This window comes from Lynx canadensis, chromosome B1 (genome assembly GCF_007474595.2).
Source record: "Lynx canadensis isolate LIC74 chromosome B1, mLynCan4.pri.v2, whole genome shotgun sequence".
Lineage (NCBI taxonomy): Eukaryota > Metazoa > Chordata > Mammalia > Carnivora > Felidae > Lynx > Lynx canadensis.
This window is the reverse complement of record NC_044306.2, coordinates 356,234-376,574: the sequence shown is the minus strand read 5'-3', so window position 1 is coordinate 376,574 and position 20,341 is coordinate 356,234. Positions and strand designations below refer to the sequence as shown.

Here is a 20,341-nt window from a genome sequence, read left to right as displayed (position 1 = left end):
GCCTTACAGAGAAAACACATGTGAAGTAAGCTTTTGCCCAGGCGTGGGTTACCGTGTGTGGGCTGTTAGCTCAGTGGTAATGAATCAAGATATATTAAATAAGAGGTCTTTATACAGAAATACATAAAACAAGGTTATGTAGTGATTGATCGATGGCGATGTGGCCAGAGGCTCACAGAAACCTGGCCCTGTATTTCCCCCAAGAACAGGGATTTAGTAGCTGCTAATTTCAGTGTTCAAGGCCACTTTTACCGCAGCCCTACCTCAAATGATGACAATCCACAACATTTTACATTTGAGGAAACTCGTGTGGAGTTATGTAGTCACTAACAGGAATTTGAGTGCTGATTCCTCTGTGTGTGTGTGTGTGTGTACAGATATTTGTGTCCATGTGTATGTATACGTATATGCATGTATATACATGTATATATATATTTTTTGAGTGGGTTCCATGCTCAACATGGGGCTTGAACTCATGACCCTGAGATTCAGAGTTGCTTGCTCTACAGACTGAGCCTGCCAGGCACCCCAAGTTTGTATTTTTTTTGCTACACTGTTTCTCTTACCTTATTAGGATATCATAAACTTGTGATGTCATTTTTCGTTTTGCAAATATTGATATATTTTTCCCTTCCCCTCTCCCAAATATTGGTATTTTATATAAAGAAAAATTTCAGGACTTCAGAGATCAGTGCCTAGGAACTGATGAAATTGTGTTCTGGCTCAAATTCCAACGTAGCAAACCTCATAGTATCGTTTTACTTTTTGCTGTCCTGATGTTTTGTAATAACGAGTGTACTGATAGAAGTGTTGTGTGGGGGTAAGCAGCCCTCTCTGGTGGAAAGTGCTGGAACAGGGTGGGAAGAGAACTGTCATAGACACCCACCCTCTTCTGCATCCACCCCTCGCCTCACTTCATTACTCACTGCGTGGTTTGAGTAGGAGGGTAGGAGTTCCTCTGGCCTGAGGGTACTGACCGAGGCCCCCCAGTGCCGGTTAGTTGGCACGGGAGGTGTGTACCAGGGAGGGAGGGGGGGGAGGGCTGCCGAAGCCTCGTGCAGGAGTTTAGACAAACAGTCACGATACTTTACAAAGAATACATGTCTCCGGAGGAGGGAGTGCGGGCGGGGTGCGGATAAAACGGGAAGGATTCCAGCGTAGCTGTTCAGATGCGAAATCAGAGCCTGAATTTTAGATTGAAGGGGAGTGAGCTGGTCAGTGAGCCTGTGCCTTGGGAGGTGAGGGAGCAGGACAGAGATGTCACCTGTGGCTTTGGGGGCGGTAGGGGGCACGTCTGACCTCAGACTGAAGAGTCTGGCAGGTGACGTGATGAGGGGCAGAGGCCGAGTGCTCATCTTTGGTAGCACTCTGGGAAATCTGCGGCAGTGGCTCCGTTCAGAAGCCCGAATTCCATCGGTCCGTAAGTTGGAACCAGGGAAAAGGGAGTGGGTAGCGAGGTGTGTTGACAAAGTCCCCGTCCAAGAGTGGACAGGCAGATCTGGGTCCCAGGTGTTTCTAGAATTTTGTGACCTGAAGCAAATAGTCATTCTGTGTCCCGAACCCTCCCTTACTGTAAAGGGCACATAGTAAATAGTTTAAGCTTGTCTGTGGGCAAGATGGTCTCTGTCACTTCTCAGCTTTGCCCTTGTGGCAGACAGACAGCCATTGAATATGTAAACGAATGTGTGTGGGTGTTCCAGTGAAACTTTATGTATAAAAACACCTGGGTTGGTCTGTGGGCCATTGTTTGCTAACCTCTATTTATATTTTATTGATGTGCAGTCGATATAAAATATTACACTAGTTTCTGGTGTACCATATACTGATTCAACCTTTCTGTGCGTTGGGAAGTGACCCCCACTGTGAATGGAGCTCCCAGCTGTCACCGTGTGGAGTTGTTACAGTGTTACTGGCTGTATCCCCTGTGCTGTCCTCTTAATTAATCTATAACTGGAAGTCTGTACCTTTTATCCCTTCCCCTGTTTTGCTCGTGCCCCCCCCACTCCCCCCCCCCCGCCCCCCGCAACCACCAGATAGTTCTTTGTATCTAGGAGTCTGTTTTTGTTTTGTTTGTTCTTTTTTTTTTTTTTTTTTTAGATTCCACGTAGAGGTAAAATCATATGGTATTTGTTCTCTATCTGACTTATCTCACTTAGTGTAATATGCTATAGTTCATCCATGTTGTTGGAACTGGTGAGATTTCATTCATTTTTTTTTTAAATAGCTGAATAATATTCCTGTGTATGTGTGTGTACATGCACGATATCTCCTTTATGTGTTCATCAATCAGTGGACACTTGGGCTGCTTCTGTAGCTTGACTTTTGTAAGTAATGATGCAGTGAGGATACAGGTGCATGTGTCTTATTCTATTTATATTTAAGTAAACTTATTCACTCTTATTCATTATTAGGGATAGAACTCAGGAACAAGCACAGGGAAGAGGTGCACGGGCAGGGTGTGTGTATGTTGCAGGGGCGGTGGGGGGCGGGGGTCCAGAGCTACCTTGCCCCCTGTGGACAGGCCGGCCTCCTAGCACAGGAATGTGGTCACCACCCTGGAGTCTCCCAGAGCCCTGTCATTTAGGAGATTTTATGGAGGTTCTGTTCCTGGGGCCTGATCAATTAAACCACTGGCCAATTTCCAGGGCTCTCCTACCCAGAGGTCAGGGGAAGGGAAGGGGGGGCTGCAAGTGCTGCAGGGGTTGGCTTTTCTGGTGGCCAGCCCCACACCGGGGCTCCCTGGCCCCCTCTCCAGTCCTGCATCGGCATACAAAAGGCTGTAAATTCCCAGGAAGCTTTGTGCCAGGAAACTGGGACAGAGACCAAATATTTTTTAGTCTACCACACCCAATATTTGATGTGTTATAAATACGCATGGATTTCAAATTAGACATTTTATCAAGATAGGTAAATGATTTCTTTAAGAACTTGGAAAGTGATAAAATCTCTATTTCTTTTTGTTTTTTCCTTCTTGCTTTTATGCTTAGAAAGGCATTTCCTTCCTTGAAATCAGGTTTCTTCCAGTTCCTTTATGGCTTCATTTAAAAGGAGTAAGTCTTTCACCTCTGTGGACTTTATTTTCCTGTCTGTTGTGTAAATAAGGATTTAACTCCCCCCCCCCCCCAAAATACATTACCGGTTGTTTTAAATCCATTAAAAATTTGTTCTTTCACCCTCTTTTCATGCCACTTACTCTCTACTGAAACTGATGAGGTCTTTTGGGGGTGACTGTGGGGTCCGGGGCCAATGGCCAAGAAAGAATTCTCGAAGATGTTTTTGGTGCAGAAAGTGATTTTATGGAAGCCCAGGGGCAGGACTATGGGCCGGAAGAGCCGCGCTGGGACCCTGAGGAGAGACTGGTTATATACCCTGGGGCTGGGAGAGGTGAGGTCCAGGGGAGGTTTCCAGTGAGACTTTCATATGCTAAAGACTCCCGGATACTGGAGGTCTGGCCGTAGTCAGGCTAAGGTTTTTCCCTCCAGCAAAGCATTAGCATTAGGTCAGGAGGGAGTCCTGGAGAAACTGCCTCCCTCCAGTGTCTGTCAGTGGGCTGCAGGTTATGAGGACATTTCCTTCTACCTGCCACTTCCTTCTGCCTTTGTTCCCACGTCACATTGAGTGAGAGTTCCTGTTTCTGCACGTCTTTGTCAGCACTTGGTGGTGTCAGAGTGTTTCGCATTTTGGCCGTTGTGACGGTTGTATAATGGTGTCTCGTTGCTGTCATTTCAGTTCCTTGATGACGTATGATACTTGATCTTTTCCTGCGTTCATTCACCATCTGTATATCTTTAGTTAATGCTTAGTTTTTTTACTGAAATCAACGTACCACGTACCCTCTGCTTTTGATGAGCATAGACGGCTTCCCTAAGACCGGATGCCAGTTACAGCCGTGTTCCACATTACCGTGTTTGCTCACGGAAGTGGAGGACAGGGGCGCCTGGGTGGCTCAGTGGGTTAAGCATCTGCCTCGATTTCAGCTCAGGTCATTATCTCACGTTTCTTGGGATCAGGCCCCATGTCCGGCTCTGTGCTGAGCATGGAGCCTGCTTGGGATTCATCCTCTCTCTCTCTCTGCCTCTGTGTCTCCCTCTGCCCCTCTCCCCTGCTCATGCTTTCTCTTTCAAATAAATAAACAACAAAAAAAGTGGAAAACAGACCCTGTTTTTGTTTGACAAATAGGAATTCACCCCTTCAGTTTTAGCCTGTATATTTTCTTTGATGAGATGTTTGTGTAAGTCTTTTGGACCCATTTTTAAATTCGGTTTTCATTTTCTTACTGTTGAGTTTTAAGAATTCTTTATATATTTTGGACAGTGGTCCTTTATCAGGTTTGTCTTTTGCAAATATTTTGGGGTATGGATTTTCCTCTCATCCTCTTGAATTTTTATCTTTGTTCTTGTCTTCCACATCCCTGAGGGCTGTGCCCTAGTGCGGCACTGACAGGAGCTCACTCTGTCTGGGGGCCTTGGGGGAAAGCAGTGCACTTGGATCTGAGCCTTCAGAGGCCTGGATGACTTGGGACCTACAGCAGATCCCGTCCTCCGCCCCATTAGGCGATCACCCTACCAGACAAGTAGAGTAATGCAAGAAGAGAGAAGATTTCTACTGTCATTTGCCATTCCAGTAATGATTTTATAATCCTCATTTATTCAAATCTTCTTTTTAATATAGTTTACGAAGGCAACACGTAACTTTTTTTTCTGAATATTTCTAATGTTTTTGTCCTTGTGAATGGTTTTTTTTCTATTGTCTTTAACTGTAATAAAGCAATTTTTTTATATTTAGCCATTTCCTTAGGTCTAATGGCTCATTTGATGCTTTGTTCTCTAGTCTAAATAATAATAAATATAATTTCCTTTCCAGTAGTTTTAACTCGTTTCTGTTTTATGCCTTGTATTGATTAGAACTTACAGAACGTTACTGAGTAATTGTGCTGGAGAGCTGCTGTGTGTTCTTGCTGACTGTGGGCTTTGCCGGCTAGTTTGTTTTGATGGGACTTTAAACATGCTAATATACACAACATTTTATACTAGTTGTATTCAGAGAGACTTCATAGTATTACAGACACAATTTTTTTTTGTTTTTTGTTTTTTGTTGTTTGTTGTTTTGCTGTCCCAGAGATTGATAAATGAGCATTTAAAAGTCCTAGCTCAGAAAGGTACTGGAAGTCAGTGTGAAGAAGGGAAGGGACTGTGATTAGCCAGCGGCCCTGCTGCCTGTCCCTGGCAATGTGGGTGGACTCAGGAGGCCCTCCTAACGTCCTGCTCCGTCAGGCCCTGAAACCTGACCGAATCCCCGGTATTTACGATCTTCACTCAGCGTTAGTAGCCAAAGCATAATAAATTCTGAATTGTAAAACTCTTCCTTTTATAGCTTTTTCTTTTTGGGTAAATTCCTTCAAAGTTCAGTTCCTTCATCTTACCAAACGAGAAGCTTAGTTTTAAGGGGCTTCTGGGTGGCGCACTCGGGAAGTGTCTGACTCTTGATCTCGACTCATGTCATGAGCTCACAGTTTGAGGGTTCAAGCCCCACGCTGAGCTCTGCATTGATGGTGTAGAGCCTGCTTGGGATTTGGTCTCCTCTCTGCCCCTCACCCGCTTGTGCTCTCTTTCTCTCTCTCCAAATAAATAAACTTAAAAAAATTTTTTTAAGGTAGCTCTTCCTCCTCAGGAACAAATACTGTCCTGCCCATTGGTGTGAGCCCTGGAGGGAGAGGGGATCAGGCTATGAGGGCACATTACATTGGCTCACTTAGCATGTGTTCCCAGGTGCTGGTGGGGCCTCCTCTCGCAGAACTGGGAAGAGAACACTTACATTTCTCATTGTGTTTGGAGGCAGCCAGACTCCCTATGCCCGAGTTACCTGGGAAAGATTGAACTTGGAACGGAGTTGACTGGGGAGGGAGGAGGAGAGGGCTTGAGGTTCTGTTTCGCTGATGTGGCCTGTCAGTCATGGGCTGGCTTGGTTCTTGGTGCTGCCGCACGTACAGGTGACATGTTATCCTGGAGTCAACAGGTTTCTCAGAGGCATCCTGATCTCTGGACTGGGACGGAGAAGTTCGATCTAGAGCAACGCTGAGGACAGCACCCTCCAGTTCCTCTAGCTTGCTGGTTGTATGTGATTTACAGAGGCATTGAGGGTGGAGGTCTCCTATGGCTCCTGTGTGGTGGAGAGAAGCATGGAGGCCCGCCTCTCCTGCTGTCTTCGCTTTCTTGATAGTGTCCTTTGAGGCAGTTTTTAAAAATTAGCATGAGCTCCAGTTTCTCTCTTGTTTTCCTTTGTTGCTTATGGTCTTGATATCTTCGCTAAGAATCCTTTTCCAAATCCAACCTCATAAAGATTTAACCCCTGTGTTTTCTTTTAAGAGTTTTAGTTCCTACATTTAGATCTTTGATCCATTTTGAATTAATATTTGTATATGGTGTGAGGTAAGAGTCCAATTTCATTTTTTTGCTTGTGGCTATGTAGTATTCACAGCCTCATTTGTTGAAAAAGACTATTCTTTTCTTATTTCGTGGTCTTAGCTCCCTTCAAAAAAGCCAGTCGACCTTAGATGTATGGGTTCGTTTCTGGCTTCTCTTGCATTCATCTATTCATTTGTTCATGTGCCAGTGCTGCATTGTCTTGATTACCATTGCTTTGTAGTGAGTTCTTTTTAAAAATATTTTTTTTATTTGAATGTCATTGACACATAATGTTATGTTAGTTTCAGGTGTATGACATTGTAGTTCAACTTCTTTATATATTATGCTGCACTCACCACAAGTGTATCTGCTCTCTGTCACCGTATAGCACTGTTACGCCACCACTGACTGTATTCCCTCTGGTGTGTCTTTCATCCCCAGGACTTCCTCATCCTATACCTGGAAGCCTGTACCTCCCACTCCTCTTCATCCACTTTGCCTGTCACACTGTCCCTTTCCCTCTGGCAACTGTCAGTTTGTTCTTTGTGTGGGTGCTTTGTGGTAAGTTTTTTTGTGAGTGCTTCTACTTTTTTTTTTTTTAAACATTGTTTTGACCATTTGGAATCTCTTGTGATTCCATATAAGTTTTAGAATAGCCTTATCATTTTCTACAAAGAAGTCAGGTAGGATTGTGATAAAGGATTGGATTGAACCTATAGCTCAGTTTGGGGACATTGCTGTCTTGACAATGTTATGTCTTGTGATCCATGAACATGGTATGATTTTCCATTCAAATATTTTAAAACTTTATTTTAGTAATATTTTGTAGTTTTCAGGAAATAAATTTTCACCTTTTATAAAATTTATTTCTAAGTATTCCTTTTGATGTGTTTTTAAATGGGATGGTTTTCTTAATTTCTTTTTTTGATCATTGCTGGTGTATAGGAACACAACTGATTTTTGTATATTGATCATGTGTTCTCTCAACTTGTTTCTTTATTAGTTGTAATAGGTTTTTGGTGGATTCCTTATGATTTTCTATGTAAAAGATGATGTTATTGCAAAGAGAGCTAGTTGTACCTCTTCCTTTCCAACCTGGATGCTTTTTATTTTATTTTTTCCTGTTGCCATGTTGGCTCCTTCAACACAGTCTTCAATCAGAGCGGCACGATTGGCATCCTTGTTCGTTCTTGAGCTCAGGGGAAAAGCTTTTAATATTTAACTGTTTAGTATGATATTATCTGTGGGTTTTTCTTAGGTGCCTATTGTCAAATTGAGGAAGTCCTTTTTAAAAAAGAAAAAAAACAAACACTTAAAATTTATTGCTGCCATACTTAGAGACTACGGTGAGTTTTATTGTAATTATGTATGCAAATTGTACTTAAACTTGAATGGACTACTTCCAATTTATGTGTTTAACATTAGATAGTAGGTCAGAATAACAGACTTTGTGCTAATAACACATTAAAATGGGTCTTAAAAACACTTAAAAATAATGTATTCTTAGACAATTTTTAAAATTTATTTTTCTGAGAAAGAAAATGAGAGTGCGTGTGAGTAGAGGAGGGGCAGAGAGAGAGAATCCCAAGCAGGCTCCACACTGTCAGCACAGAGCCCAGTACGGGTCTCAATCCCAGGAACTGCGGATCGTGACCGGAGCTGAGATCAAGAGCTGCCCAGTCTTTTTTTTTTTTTTTTTTTTAATTTTTTTTTTTTTAACATTTATTTATTTTGGGACAGAGAGAGACAGAGCATGAACGGGGGAGGGGCAGAGAGAGAGGGAGACACAGAATCGGAAACAGGCTCCAGGCTCTGAGCCATCAGCCCAGAGCCTGACGCGGGGCTCGAACTCCCGGACCGCGAGATCGTGACCTGGCTGAAGTCGGACGCTTAACCGACTGCGCCACCCAGGCGCCCCTAGAGCTGCCCAGTCTTAAAATAATTTCTGATTAGAAAAGTTACATGTGTTTTAGGTAGGAGATTTATATAAAATAAATACACACATATATAAGGAAAAAAGTAGAAATAGTTTATAGCCCTCTACCAGGGGAGAGCTGTTACTTGAATATTTTTATCATGAAAGGGTGTTGATTTTGTCCAATGTTTTTTCTTCTCTATTGAGATGATTATGTAATTTTTGTTATCTATTTTCATGAAATGATTTTATTATATTATTGATTTTCAAATGTTGAACCAACCTTGCATTCCTGGGATAATTCCCACTGAGCTATGGTGCACAATGCTTTTTAATTTTTGCTGGATTTAGTTTGCTAGTATTCTGTTGATGATTTTTTTGTTTATATTTGTATGAGATACTGGTCTATTTCCTTTTCTTATGATGTATTTGTCTGGTTTTGGTATAAGGGTAATATTTCTGTTAGAAAATGAGTTAGGATGGGAATGCAAGCTGGTGCAGCCACTGTGGAAAACAGTATGGAGGTTCCTCAAAAAACTAAAAATAGAACTACCCTACGACCCAGCAATTACACTACTAGGCATTTATCCAAGGGATCCAGGTGTGCTGTTTCAAAGGGACACATGCACCCCCATGTTCAGAGCAGCACTATCAACAATAGCCAAAGTATGGAAAGAGCCTGAACGTCCATCGATGGATAAATGGATAAGGAAGATGTGGTAGATACATACAATGGAGTATTACTTGGCAATCAAAAAGAATGAAATCTTGCCATTTGCAACTATGTGGATGGAACTGGAGGGTATTATGCTAAGTGAAATTAGTCAGAGAAAGACAAAAATCACATGACTTCACTCATATGAGGACTTTAAGAGACAAAACAGATGAACATAAGGGAAGGGAAACAAAAATAATATAAAAACAGGGAGGGGGACAAAACAGAAGAGACTCCTAAAGATGGAGAACAAACTGAGGGTTACTGGAGGGGTTGTGGGAGGGGGGATGGGCCAAATGGGTAAGGGGCACTAAGGAATCTACTCCTGAAATCATTGTTGCACTAAATGCTAACTAATTTGGATGTAAATTTTAAAAAATAAAAAATAAAAGTAAAAGTAAAAAAAGAAAAAGAAAATGAGTTAGGAAGTGTTTCTTCCTCTTACATACTTTGGAAGAATTTGTGAATAAATGATATTTATTCTTTTAAGTGTTTGGTAGGATTCGGTGGTGAAGACATCTGAGCCTGTGCCTTTCTTTTAGAGTAGCTTCTGGATTATTGATTCAATTTGTCCGATTGTTTTAGAAGTCTATTCAGATTTTTTGTTTTCTTGAGTCCATTTTGGTAGTGTGTCTATGTAGGAATTTGATTTGTGTTATGTAATTTGTTGACATACAGTTGTTCAGAGTTCTCATTTTTTAAGGTTTTTTAAAAAAATATTCATTTTGAGAGAGCGCACAAGAGACTGTGAATGGGGGAGGGGTGGAGACAGAGAGGGAGAGAGAGAATCCTAAGCAGGCTCTGTGCTGTCAGCACAGCACAGCACAGAGCCTGACTCGGGGCTTGAACTCACAAACCCTGAGATCATGACCTGAGCTAAAATCAAGCCTCAACTTAACTGACTGAGCCCACCCAAGCATCCCTATTATCCTTATTTTTGTAAAGTCAATAATAATGTCTCCTCTTTCATTACTGATTCTAGTAATTTGAGTCTCCTCTCTTTTTCCTTTGGTCAGTCTAAAGATTTGTCAATTTTGTTGATCTTTTGAAAGAGCCAGCTTTTGTTTTTGTTAACTGTTATTTTCTTCTCTCTGATTGGTTTCTGCTTTCATCTTTTTTATTTCTTTCCTTCTCCTTTGTGTTAGGTTATTTGTTTTTCCAGTGTTAAGGTGGAAGTTTAGATTATTTATTTGAAATCCTTGTTCTTTATATAGACATTTAAAGGTAAACATTTTCCTGTAAGCACTGCTTAACTGAATCCCATGAGTTTGGGTAGGTTGTGTCTTGTCTGTAATTTATTTCGAACTATTTTTGGTTTCCCTTTTCAGTCCCTGTTTGACTCGGTGGTTGTTTAGGAATGTGTTGTTTAATTTCCAGTATTTGTGAGTTTTCTTGCTGTTGATTTCTGATCTCATACCACTGTTATCAGAGAACCTACTCAGAAGGAGTTCATCCTGTTAACAAATATACGGAGGTTTGTTCTGGGTCTGGTGTACATTCCCTCCTGTACCCTGCTCTTTGCACACTTCAGAGTGTGCTCTGTTGTTGGAGTGTTTTTGTTGCTCCTGTGGCTTATTGTATGTGTAGGGGTGTTCATGTTTGATAGTGGCACAGCTTTCATTGTAGGCTTATCTCATTCTCCCTTTATTTCTGTCTGGTTTTGCTTCCTTTTTATTTTACTTAAAAAAAAATGTTTTATTTTATTTTTGAGAGAGAGAGTGCAAGCAGGGGAGGGGCAGAGAGAGAGGGAGACACAGAATCCGAAGCAGGCTCCAGGCTCTGAGCTGTTAGCACAGAGCCCGACGTGAGGCTCAAACCCACAAACTGAGATCGTGACCTGAGCCAAAGTCAGATGCTTAACTGACTGAGCCACCCAGGCGCCCCTATTTTTTTAAACTTTAAGTTTATTTATTTTGACACACACACACACACACACACACACACACACACACACAGAGCAAGAATCCCAAGCAGGCTCTGCACTGTCAGCATACAGCCCGACACTAGGTTTGAACTCTTAAACCATGAGATCATGACCTGAGCCGAAATACAGTCGGACGCCCAACTGACTGAGCTACCCAGGCGCCCCCATTTTTCCTTTTGCATTTTGTTGTTAGTATGAGTCTGTATGTCTTTAATTGTCATATCCATTTGTCATTATGAAATTTCTCTTTATCTTTAGCAACTTTTGAAATTTTAATGTTTATCTTATTCACTGATGGAACTGCTCCAGCTTTGTGTGTGTGTGTGTGTGTGTGTGTGTGTGTGTGGGGTTGCTTGTTTCTATGATCTCTCTTCCTTTTACTTTCAGTCTCCTGTATCTTTGAAGTTAGGGTATGTTTCCTGTAGGCACCCTTTAGTAGGATCAGATTTTATAATTCAGTATGGCAGTCTCTGCCTTTGACTGATTATTTAATCCGCTTACATGTAATAGTATCACTGTGGTGGGGTTTACATCTGACATTTTACTTTTTGTTTTCTGTGTCCCAGGTTTTTTTGCTTCTCTATTTCTCTTCTGTTCCCTTTTGCGTTGTGTGTATTTTCTCACATAACATTTTAGTTTGTCACTTACTGTCTGTAGTAATTAGTCCAGTACACTTTTCTTCCCACCCACTTCCTTTATGTCGTTACTGGCAAATACATTACACATGCATTATATTTGTAGATGTTGTGGGCCCAACATTGTATTATATACATATTGTATTATATACTTTTTTAAGTTAATTATAAGAAGGCAAAAAAGGAGGCCTTATACTGTGTTTTATATGAAATGACCTCATCTCCTTACCATGTTCTTTGTGTTCCCTGTGGATCTGCTCACTGTGTTACTTGCTTTTAGCCCAAGGGGCTTCCTGTAGTGCTTCTTGTAAGGCAACACATTCTTTCAAACTTGTTTATCTAGGGAAGTCTTGATTTCATCTTTCTTTCTGAAAGATAGCTTTAATGGGTAAGGATTTTTGTTTGACAGCCGTTGTTTGCTGGTGCTTTGGATGTGATACTCCACGGCCTCCTCGCCTCCACTGTTGTCTTGGGAGAGTCAGCTTTCAGTCTTCCTAGGGCTTCCTTGGTAAGCGACTAATCATTTTCTCTTGTAGTTTTCAAGATTCTCTCCTTGTCTTTGTGTGGTGTAATAAAAAATGTGTGTGGTCCTTGCTCCTGATACCTAGCACAGAGGCTCTAAAATCCTTGAGATTTCCTGAATGTGAGGAGCGTTTGTTTTGCTAACACAGTGACTGAAGATGAGGATTCGTCACTAGAAGGACCAGGCCTGTGACGAGAGGCTTGAGATTTCCAGAAGGGAGAAGACTGGACATTGAAATCTAGCTTCTGGCCAGTGATTTAGTCAGTCATGCCTGCAGCATGAAACTCCAATAAAAACTTTGCACACGAGACTTAGTGGAGCTTTGTGGCTGGTGAGCACACAGAGGTGCAGGGGGTGGGGGGTGAAGAGCGGGCCGGCTCTGGAGGAGGGCGCCGAGGCCCTGCACGGCCTCCCCCGCCTCCCCTGTGTGTCTCTTCATTCGGTCGTTGCCCGGCTGACACCTGTAGTCTTCGGTCTGGAGGTTTCCTTAGTTCTGTGAAGTTTTCTTTCAGTTCTGGTACCGGAACGGATCATGGGAGCCCTGCATTGATCTCTCTTCCATCCGAAGTGGAGGTGTCCCGGGACGCCTGCAGTCCGGCTGCGGGCAGGTCAGTCCTGCAGGACGGAGACCACTCCTGGTGCTTCACGTTGGGACGGTGTCCCGTGAACCGGCGGCGGATGGATTTTGGTGTGTGTGTGTTTGCGGGTGGGTGTTCATCCCATTTGTACTTTGTTAAGCTTTCCGGACATACTGGTTTTTGGTTTTCAGTGAAGCCAGGTAACGTTCTGTCGACTCTCCCTTCTCCTGGCGCTTTTGGTTGGGCATGTGCCGCTGCCTTGTTTTTCTTCATTCTCGTTGTCCCTGGTTGTTGGCTTCGTAATCGATCTGTGCTGATCCTTCTTTGGGTTGGGGGGGTCTTTAGTCTCCAAATTAAGACCTGCTGAAACCCGCCAGTAAGTTTTTGTTTCATTTGTTGTACTTCCTGGTCTTCATGGTCACGTCTGTGTCTTTACTGATGTTTTCTCGTGGGGCAGCGTTGCCGTCATACCTTTATTTATTCTTTGACGTTGTTTCCCTCAGTCCTGTTAGAACATATTGATAATGGCTGCTTTGTAGTACTTCTGTTGTTGTTAAATCCAACATCTGGGTGCTCTCACACCCAGCTTTTGTGTAAATTGGGGTGTGTGTGTGTGTGTGTGTGTCTGTGGTTGGTCATGCATTCTTTTTTTTTTTTTTTTGGCTGCTTCAAAATTATTTTTGGAAAGCGGACTTTTTTAAAACTTTTATCTATGTATCTGTCTTTTTATTACTCAGAGATCTCTATTGATTAAGGGATTTTCTTTATATTGTACCATTTGTTTAAAAAAAAGAGTGGCATTCCGTACAATTAACCTCCACACTCAAAACGTGGTTTCTGAGAGAAATGCCAATTGTCATGTCCTTGAAATTGATTTTAAAAGTTAAGAATTCAGCTTGCTAATTGTAATTGGTATCCCTTCCAAGTGATATCCAACAGCCTGGTTTAACAAAAACCCCACGTAAACAAAATCTAAATAGAAGAGGGGGGGAATGAAATATGATCATTGTCTTGGGGGTGCACACACAGGTCAGAAAACACGTGATGATAAATGACTCCTGTTTGATTGTTCTCATTACTTTTAAGAAGAGAGCATGGAAATAAAACCTTTATTTTCAGTTATTACCCACCAAGAAGTAAGACAAGGTTAGGTCCAGTTTTAGCTCTTGACACAAGGTGAACCAGGAGGCAAATTTACATCCGTCAGGTACAACTAATGGACCAACTTTTTCAAGTTCAGACTGCCTTGAAATCTTGCAGCCTATGGGATATCGCTCTGTTCTAGCCTACGGGGTATCTAGAAAGCCAGCAATGGCTGATGCTGAGCAGAGCTTGTGAATTGTTTTTAATAGGAGGTCAGCCCCTTTGGATAGAAAGTCTTTTTCTTCCAGAGCTGCTCCCCAAGTCCCGCTCCCCCCCACCCCTGCCGCCGGCCGGTTACTGGAGCCGACGAGTGCCGACCACAGGTGCGCGTGGATTCCCACGGAGCAGTAATGTGTCCGGTGCCTGCTGGATGGGAGGGCGCCTGTGCCCAGGAGGCCGCGCCAGGCCGCTCTGTGCCACAGACAGGCGTGCGTGCTGTTCGGTGCGAGATCGCCGAAGCCCTCCACGTGCTCTGATTAACACGTTTGTTTCCATCCGGCGTTCAAGACTCCATGCAGTTACGGTTTGTGTAGACTGAACGTTAACTCGTCATTTAGGAAGGTTAATTTTCATTTCCACGAAGTACTTTGTTAGGCGGCTGGGTGTGGGAAGTACAAATGCCCTCTTCCCCGCTCCAGATTCTCCTTGCTCTAAATAAGTAGTTACCACTGTCAGTTTACCGTTTGGTTTTCAAACAGATATTGTGAAGGACATAAGGTAGAAATCTCTAGGGATGGGAAATGATTAAAAATGCCACTTAAAATCAGTTCTGAGTGAGTTTATTATTATTAACTTTGGGTTGCAGAATGTGCCCAAGCAAAGAACACAAGCTCGCTTGTCCGAGTGGCTGTCTCGCCGCCGTCCTCGCTGGCTTTTGGCACATTGATTGGTCTGAAATGTAAATGCTAGCGTGTGAAGACGTGGGTTGACTGAGGGTGTATGCTGGCCACACTCACAGGAATTGACAGGTCGCGTGCGGCTTACCCACCTCTTCCTGACAGTCTGTGGGTATTAAGTGCAGAGGTTTTACGGTGCTGGACTGAGTGTGCTGGTCCGGAGGCTCCGCAGTGCCCCCGACTTCCCTTCTCTGAGCATCTTGTAAACTTGATCCTCACACTCACTTGGTAAACAAATTGATTAGGGACACTGCCTTCTGTCACTGTGTCCTGGCCTCATGACTCTTAATTAGCACGTCACTGCCGCGTCCCAAGGCTAAACGAGACAAAGAAGACTAAAGAGAGAAAGGAACACGTTGTTACCCCAAATGCAGCATCTCAGCTTTTCAGAGAAACCCGAGGAGCCCCTGTGGGTGCTGCCCCATCAGCCGAGCCATCCCCTCCTGGCAGGGATCACAACTGGGTCACAACCCGGGGCAGAACAGGAGAGCTATTTAAATGACAGCAGCTCAGCCGCCACCGAGATCCTTTGTTCTTCCACCCCCATGGATACAGTGAACTTGCAGAGCTGACCTGAGGTGGCGAGGCCGAGACCCAGGTCTCCCAGGCAGCTCCCAGGTCACCATCTCTGGACACCATGTGTCCAGAGACTGGCTTTTCCTTTGTTGTGCCCATTTTTCTACTTGGCTGTTTTTAGTTTTATAAAATTCATGTTGAAGGCTGGATTTTTTGAAGTTTTTATCTTAATTCCGGTGTAGCTAACACACTGTGTAATATTAGTTCCAGGTGTGCAATACAGTGACCTTGCACGTCCACACCACAGCCGGTGCGCTCACCACAAGTGTATCCTTTGTCCCCAACACCTGCTTCCCTCCCCCCGCCCCCCTCCCCTCTGGTGACCACCCGTGTGTTCTCTGGAGTTAAGAGTCTCTTTTTTGGTTTGTCTCTCTCTCTTTCTCCTTTGCTGGTTTGTTTCCCAAATTCCACATCTGAGTGAAATCATAAGTTGTCTTTCTCTCGCTGATTTCTTTCACTTAGGCATTATCCTCTTCAGCTCCATCCACATCGTTGTTAATTCTTTTTAATGGCCGAGTGACATTCTAGTGTGTGTGTGTGTGCATGTGTGTGTCATCAGGCGATGGACACTTGGGCTGCTTCCATAGTTTTTCTGTTGTAGGTAATGCTGCTGTAAACATCCAGGTGCATGTATCCCTTTGAATTAGCATTTTTGCATTCTTTGGGCAAGAACCTAGTGCAGTTGCTGAATATCAGGTAGCTCTATTTTTAACTTTTTGAGGACCCTCAGTATTGTGGCTGCACCAGGTTGCATTCCTACCAACAGTGCAAGAGGGTTCTTTTCTCTCCACGTCCTCGCTAACACTGGTTTCCTGTGTTGCTAATTTATTAGCCATTCTGACAGGTGTGAGGTGATCTCTCATTGTAGTTTTGATTTGCATTTCCCTGATGATGAGTGATGTCAGGCATCTTTTCATGTGTCTGTTGGCTGTCTGTACCTCATCTTTGGAAAATTCTCTATTCATGTCTTCTTATATTTTAATTGCTTTTTTGGATATCAAGTTTGAGAAGTTCTTTTTTTGTATGTATGTATGTATGTATGTATGTATTTATTGAGAGCGAGCGAGTGAGCAAGCTGAGGAGGGGCAGAGACAGAGAGAGGGAGAGAGAAATCCCAAGCAGGCTCTGCACTGTCAGCACAGGGCCTGATGCAGGGCTCAAACTCACTAACAGTGAGATAATGACCTGAGCCGACATCAAGACCTGGACACTTAACCGACAGAGCCACCCAGGCGCCCTTGATAAATTTTTTATGTAGGTTGGGTACTAACTCCTTTTTGGCTATATCATTTGCAAAGTTGCCTTTAGTTTTGTTGTTACCTTCACTGTGCAAGAGCTTTTTATTTTGATATAGTCCCAGTAGTTTACTTTTGCTTTTGTTTCCCTTGCCTACAGAGACGTGTCTCGTAAAGTTACTGTGGCCGTAGTCAAAGAGGTGGCTGCCTGTGTTCTTGTCTAGGATTTTGATAGTTTCCTGCCTCATATTTAGGACTTTCATTCATTTTGAATTTATTTTTGTGTATGGTGTTAAGAAAGTGGTCCAGTTCTTCATTCTTCTGCATGCCACCCTCCAGTTTTCCTAGCACCGTTTGTTGAAGAGACCGTCTTTTTTTCCATCAAATTCTTTCCTGCTTTGTCGAAGATGAGTTGGCCATATAGTTGTGGGTCCATTTCTGGGTTTTCTATTCTGTTGTATTGATATACTTCCTATTTCTGTGCCAGTACCATACTGTTTCTATCACTATAGCTTTGTAATATAACTCGAAGTTGAATGGTGATGCCTCCAGCTTTACTTTTCTTTTTCAAGATTTCTTCGGCTATTTGGGGTCTTTTGTGGTTCCATACAAATTTTAGGATTGTTTGTTCTAGCTCTGTGAAGAATGCTGTTGGTATTTTGATAGGGATTGCATTAATTCTGTAGATTGTTTTGGGTAGTATTGACATTTTAACAATATTTGTCCTTCCTATCCATGAGCATGGGATGTCCTTGCATTTCTTTGTGTCTTTTTCAGTTTCTTTTATCAGTGTTTTATAGTTTCCAGAGTACAGATCTTTTACCTCTTTGGTTAGGTTTATTTCTGGGTATCTTATTTTTGGTGCATTTGTAAGTGGAATTATTTTCCTAATTTATGTTTTTGCTGCCTTATTATTGGTACATAGAAATGCAACAGATTTCTTTATGTTGATTTTGTATCCTGCCACTTTCCTGAATTTATTTTATCAGTTGTAGCCATTTTTTGGTGGAGTCTTTCAGATTTTCTCCATAGAGTATCCTGTCATCTGCAAATAGTGAAAGTTTACTTCTTCCTTGTCAATCTGTTATTTTTCTCTGTTGTCTGAGTGCCAGGCTGGGAGAGGTCACTGGATGTTATTATATATGCCAACCGTTCCTAGTGTTTTTCTTGTTTTTTATTTTTCCAGGTAAAAAAGACCTATAAAGTCACAAGTAAAAGAAGCAGTTCCCAACTCGTTCTCTCTCCACCATAACTTTTGCTCTTCAGAATTTATCAGTTTTAATGTTTTAAGCTATCCCTCAAGACACTGGATTCCGCGCTTCCGAGTGCAGTGCTCACTCTGCAGTATATGGGCTAGGAGTTCTGTAGAGAGTGCACGCTGTGTGTGTGAACCGTCCTCTCCCTGTTCGGCCGATTTAGAGCGGAGCACTTGCAGGACGGGCTCCTCCGCAGCATGAGAGACGCTTTCCACGGTCGGAGAGTGGCTCTTATTTCTTGTTGCGGTTTTTTGCTTTCACATGTCACCTGTGGCACAAAATTCTAGACGCAGTTATTGTCCCTTAGGACGTCTCCCTCCGGCCTCCACTGCTGCCCAGAGGCGTGCTGAAAACATGGGCTCTTGCCACGGTCCTGGAACCGATCTTTCTCAGCAGGTGTAAACGTGCGTGCTGTCCTTTGTCCCCACGTGTGTGCGTGTGGGCTTGAGAAGGGGTTTTGTTCTGTGCCGGGGGCACTGCTGCGGCTGGCGTTCCCCACCATCGTCTTGTGTTTCCTCGTGAAACTCGCATCTGGACGCAACAGCGTTTACATTCGTTTTGTCCTAAACCTTTCTCTCTTGCGTGTGGTTCTTCTCCCATTTGACTTCGTATCTCTTCAGTAATGTCTGGTCTCCTTTTTGTGTCCTCATCTGCATTTTGATTTGCCCTGCCTGCCCGCCCGCCCCAACCCCTGCCCTGTCTTCCCTGCTTTCCTGGTGAGCTGTGTTTACCTAAGGACCAGGAGGACAGGCCACGTGGAGGGCTCTGCCTGCCTTTCACTTCCTGGGCCGCCTGAGTGTCGCTGTGTGGGGGGCACCGTGTGCCCTCTTTCCTGCCCCTTCCCACAGGTGGGAGGGGCTGAGAGGGGTTGCTGCGATGGGAGCCTCTGCCAGTCTGCTGATCTGGCAAGAGTTCAGATGTGATACAAGGTGAATTACTTCCTCTTCTGTGCAGCCAGGATGGGGTCAGGTCATAATCCCCAGAGAGAACTGAGAAAACAGTGACTCAGTTACTTGCTGCCTTTGTGGCTCAGAGGAGGAACGCCGACTCACCAGGTCTTAGGACGGCAGCTCAAGACACGTACGTTTTTGGTGGATATACGTTCACTAGTGCTATAGGCTGTGTCTGTGTCCCCCTCGATTTCATTCGGTGAAACCTAAGCCCCAGGGTGACAGTTCAGAAGGGGGGCTTTGTGAGGAGAGGAGGTCGTGAGGGTGCAGCCTCCGTGATGGGGTCAGGGTCCTTACAGAGGAGACCCCACGGCGCTCCTGGCCCTTCCTCCTCCACACGGGGACACAGGGAAGACACTGTCTGTGCACCAGGAGGAGGTGGACCCTCACCTGACCCCAGATCTGCCCGTCCGGCCTCCAGCACTGGGAGGATTAAGTGTTGGGTGAGCCGCTCCGTCAGTGGTCTGTTACAACTGCCCAAACTAAGACACTCAAAGGGTGAAAAAGGAGTCTCTTTTTAATTTGCCAGCCAACCAGTTCTTTCCTTGCTGTGCTGTTGGCATAGCAGATACACGTCTAAAAGACAGGTGTAAACATATAAAAACTTCAATGCCCCACGCAGGGATGGCTCCATCAGGACATGTACGTGAACACGTACACGTAACTGTATAAAGACTAGACATGGCTGCACCTGCACGTACAGGGGCACCACCCGGTAGGGAGTGGGGACTGTTGGCATTCTGCCTTTGTGATTCGTGTGCACATGTTGCTGGCAGTGTCGTGGTCGCGCCCGTGGGCCCTTCTAGCTGGGTGCAGACGCACCCTGCTGTCTCACTGAGCCCTCTGCTGACGGGCATTGGGTTTGGACCCTGTTTGGGACCACAGAGTGTGTTTTCTTGTTCACTGGCCTCGTCCACACAAAGATCGCTTTCCTCTGAATCCCAGGCTTCCCTTCCACCCGTGTGAACGGTTCAGAGCTGGTGTGGATGCTCGGGGTCTGTGAAAGAAGAGACGTGCACACACGTCTAAGGGTCCTGAGTTCCTGTGTGTGTCCCGTCCGTGGGCACGGCCACGGGACTGTGCACCTCAGAGTGAGTGGCCGCGTGCGGCTCCTGCGCCCTGTAGTTACAAGTGCCTTTGACCCGCAGGCCCCCAGGGAGCACCTGTGCAGGACACGGTCACTTACTGTGCTGGTCTCGGGACCGTGTGTGCCACTCACGCTTCACCCCAGCCTGACCGAGGGCCGTCAGCGGGTGCCCCTGGGGTCTCAGAAGGCCGGCTCTCCAGCAGGGCGGCCTATGGCCCCTTGTTTCGGGCGGAGGGCCGGCCCATCTCACTCTTACCCACCTCAAGGACCCCGGTTAGTCACACGCCCTCAGTGGAGGGAGGGATGCTTGTCACCATTGCCTCTGCATCTGCGTGTACCCAAGCCGTCTCTGTCATCCGGTCCTCCAGGTGGGACAGTGGGGACAAGCAGGGTTTGGGAACCAGGCTGCCCCTGTCGGCTTCACACTGGCCCAGTGCCTCCCTCTGCCAGGAAGGCCAGGTCTCTGCCTCCCCGGCGCGGCCTCCGAGCTTCTCTCCACGCCAG

At 44.5% G+C, this 20,341-nt stretch overlaps 1 protein-coding gene across 2 annotated transcripts in view; it reads left to right on the top strand.

The window, feature by feature from the left end:
• LOC115511714 (testis development related protein) overlaps window positions 1-20,341 on the top strand; it is a 40,230-nt gene that overhangs the window by 9,838 nt on the left and 10,051 nt on the right. The window lies entirely within an intron of this gene.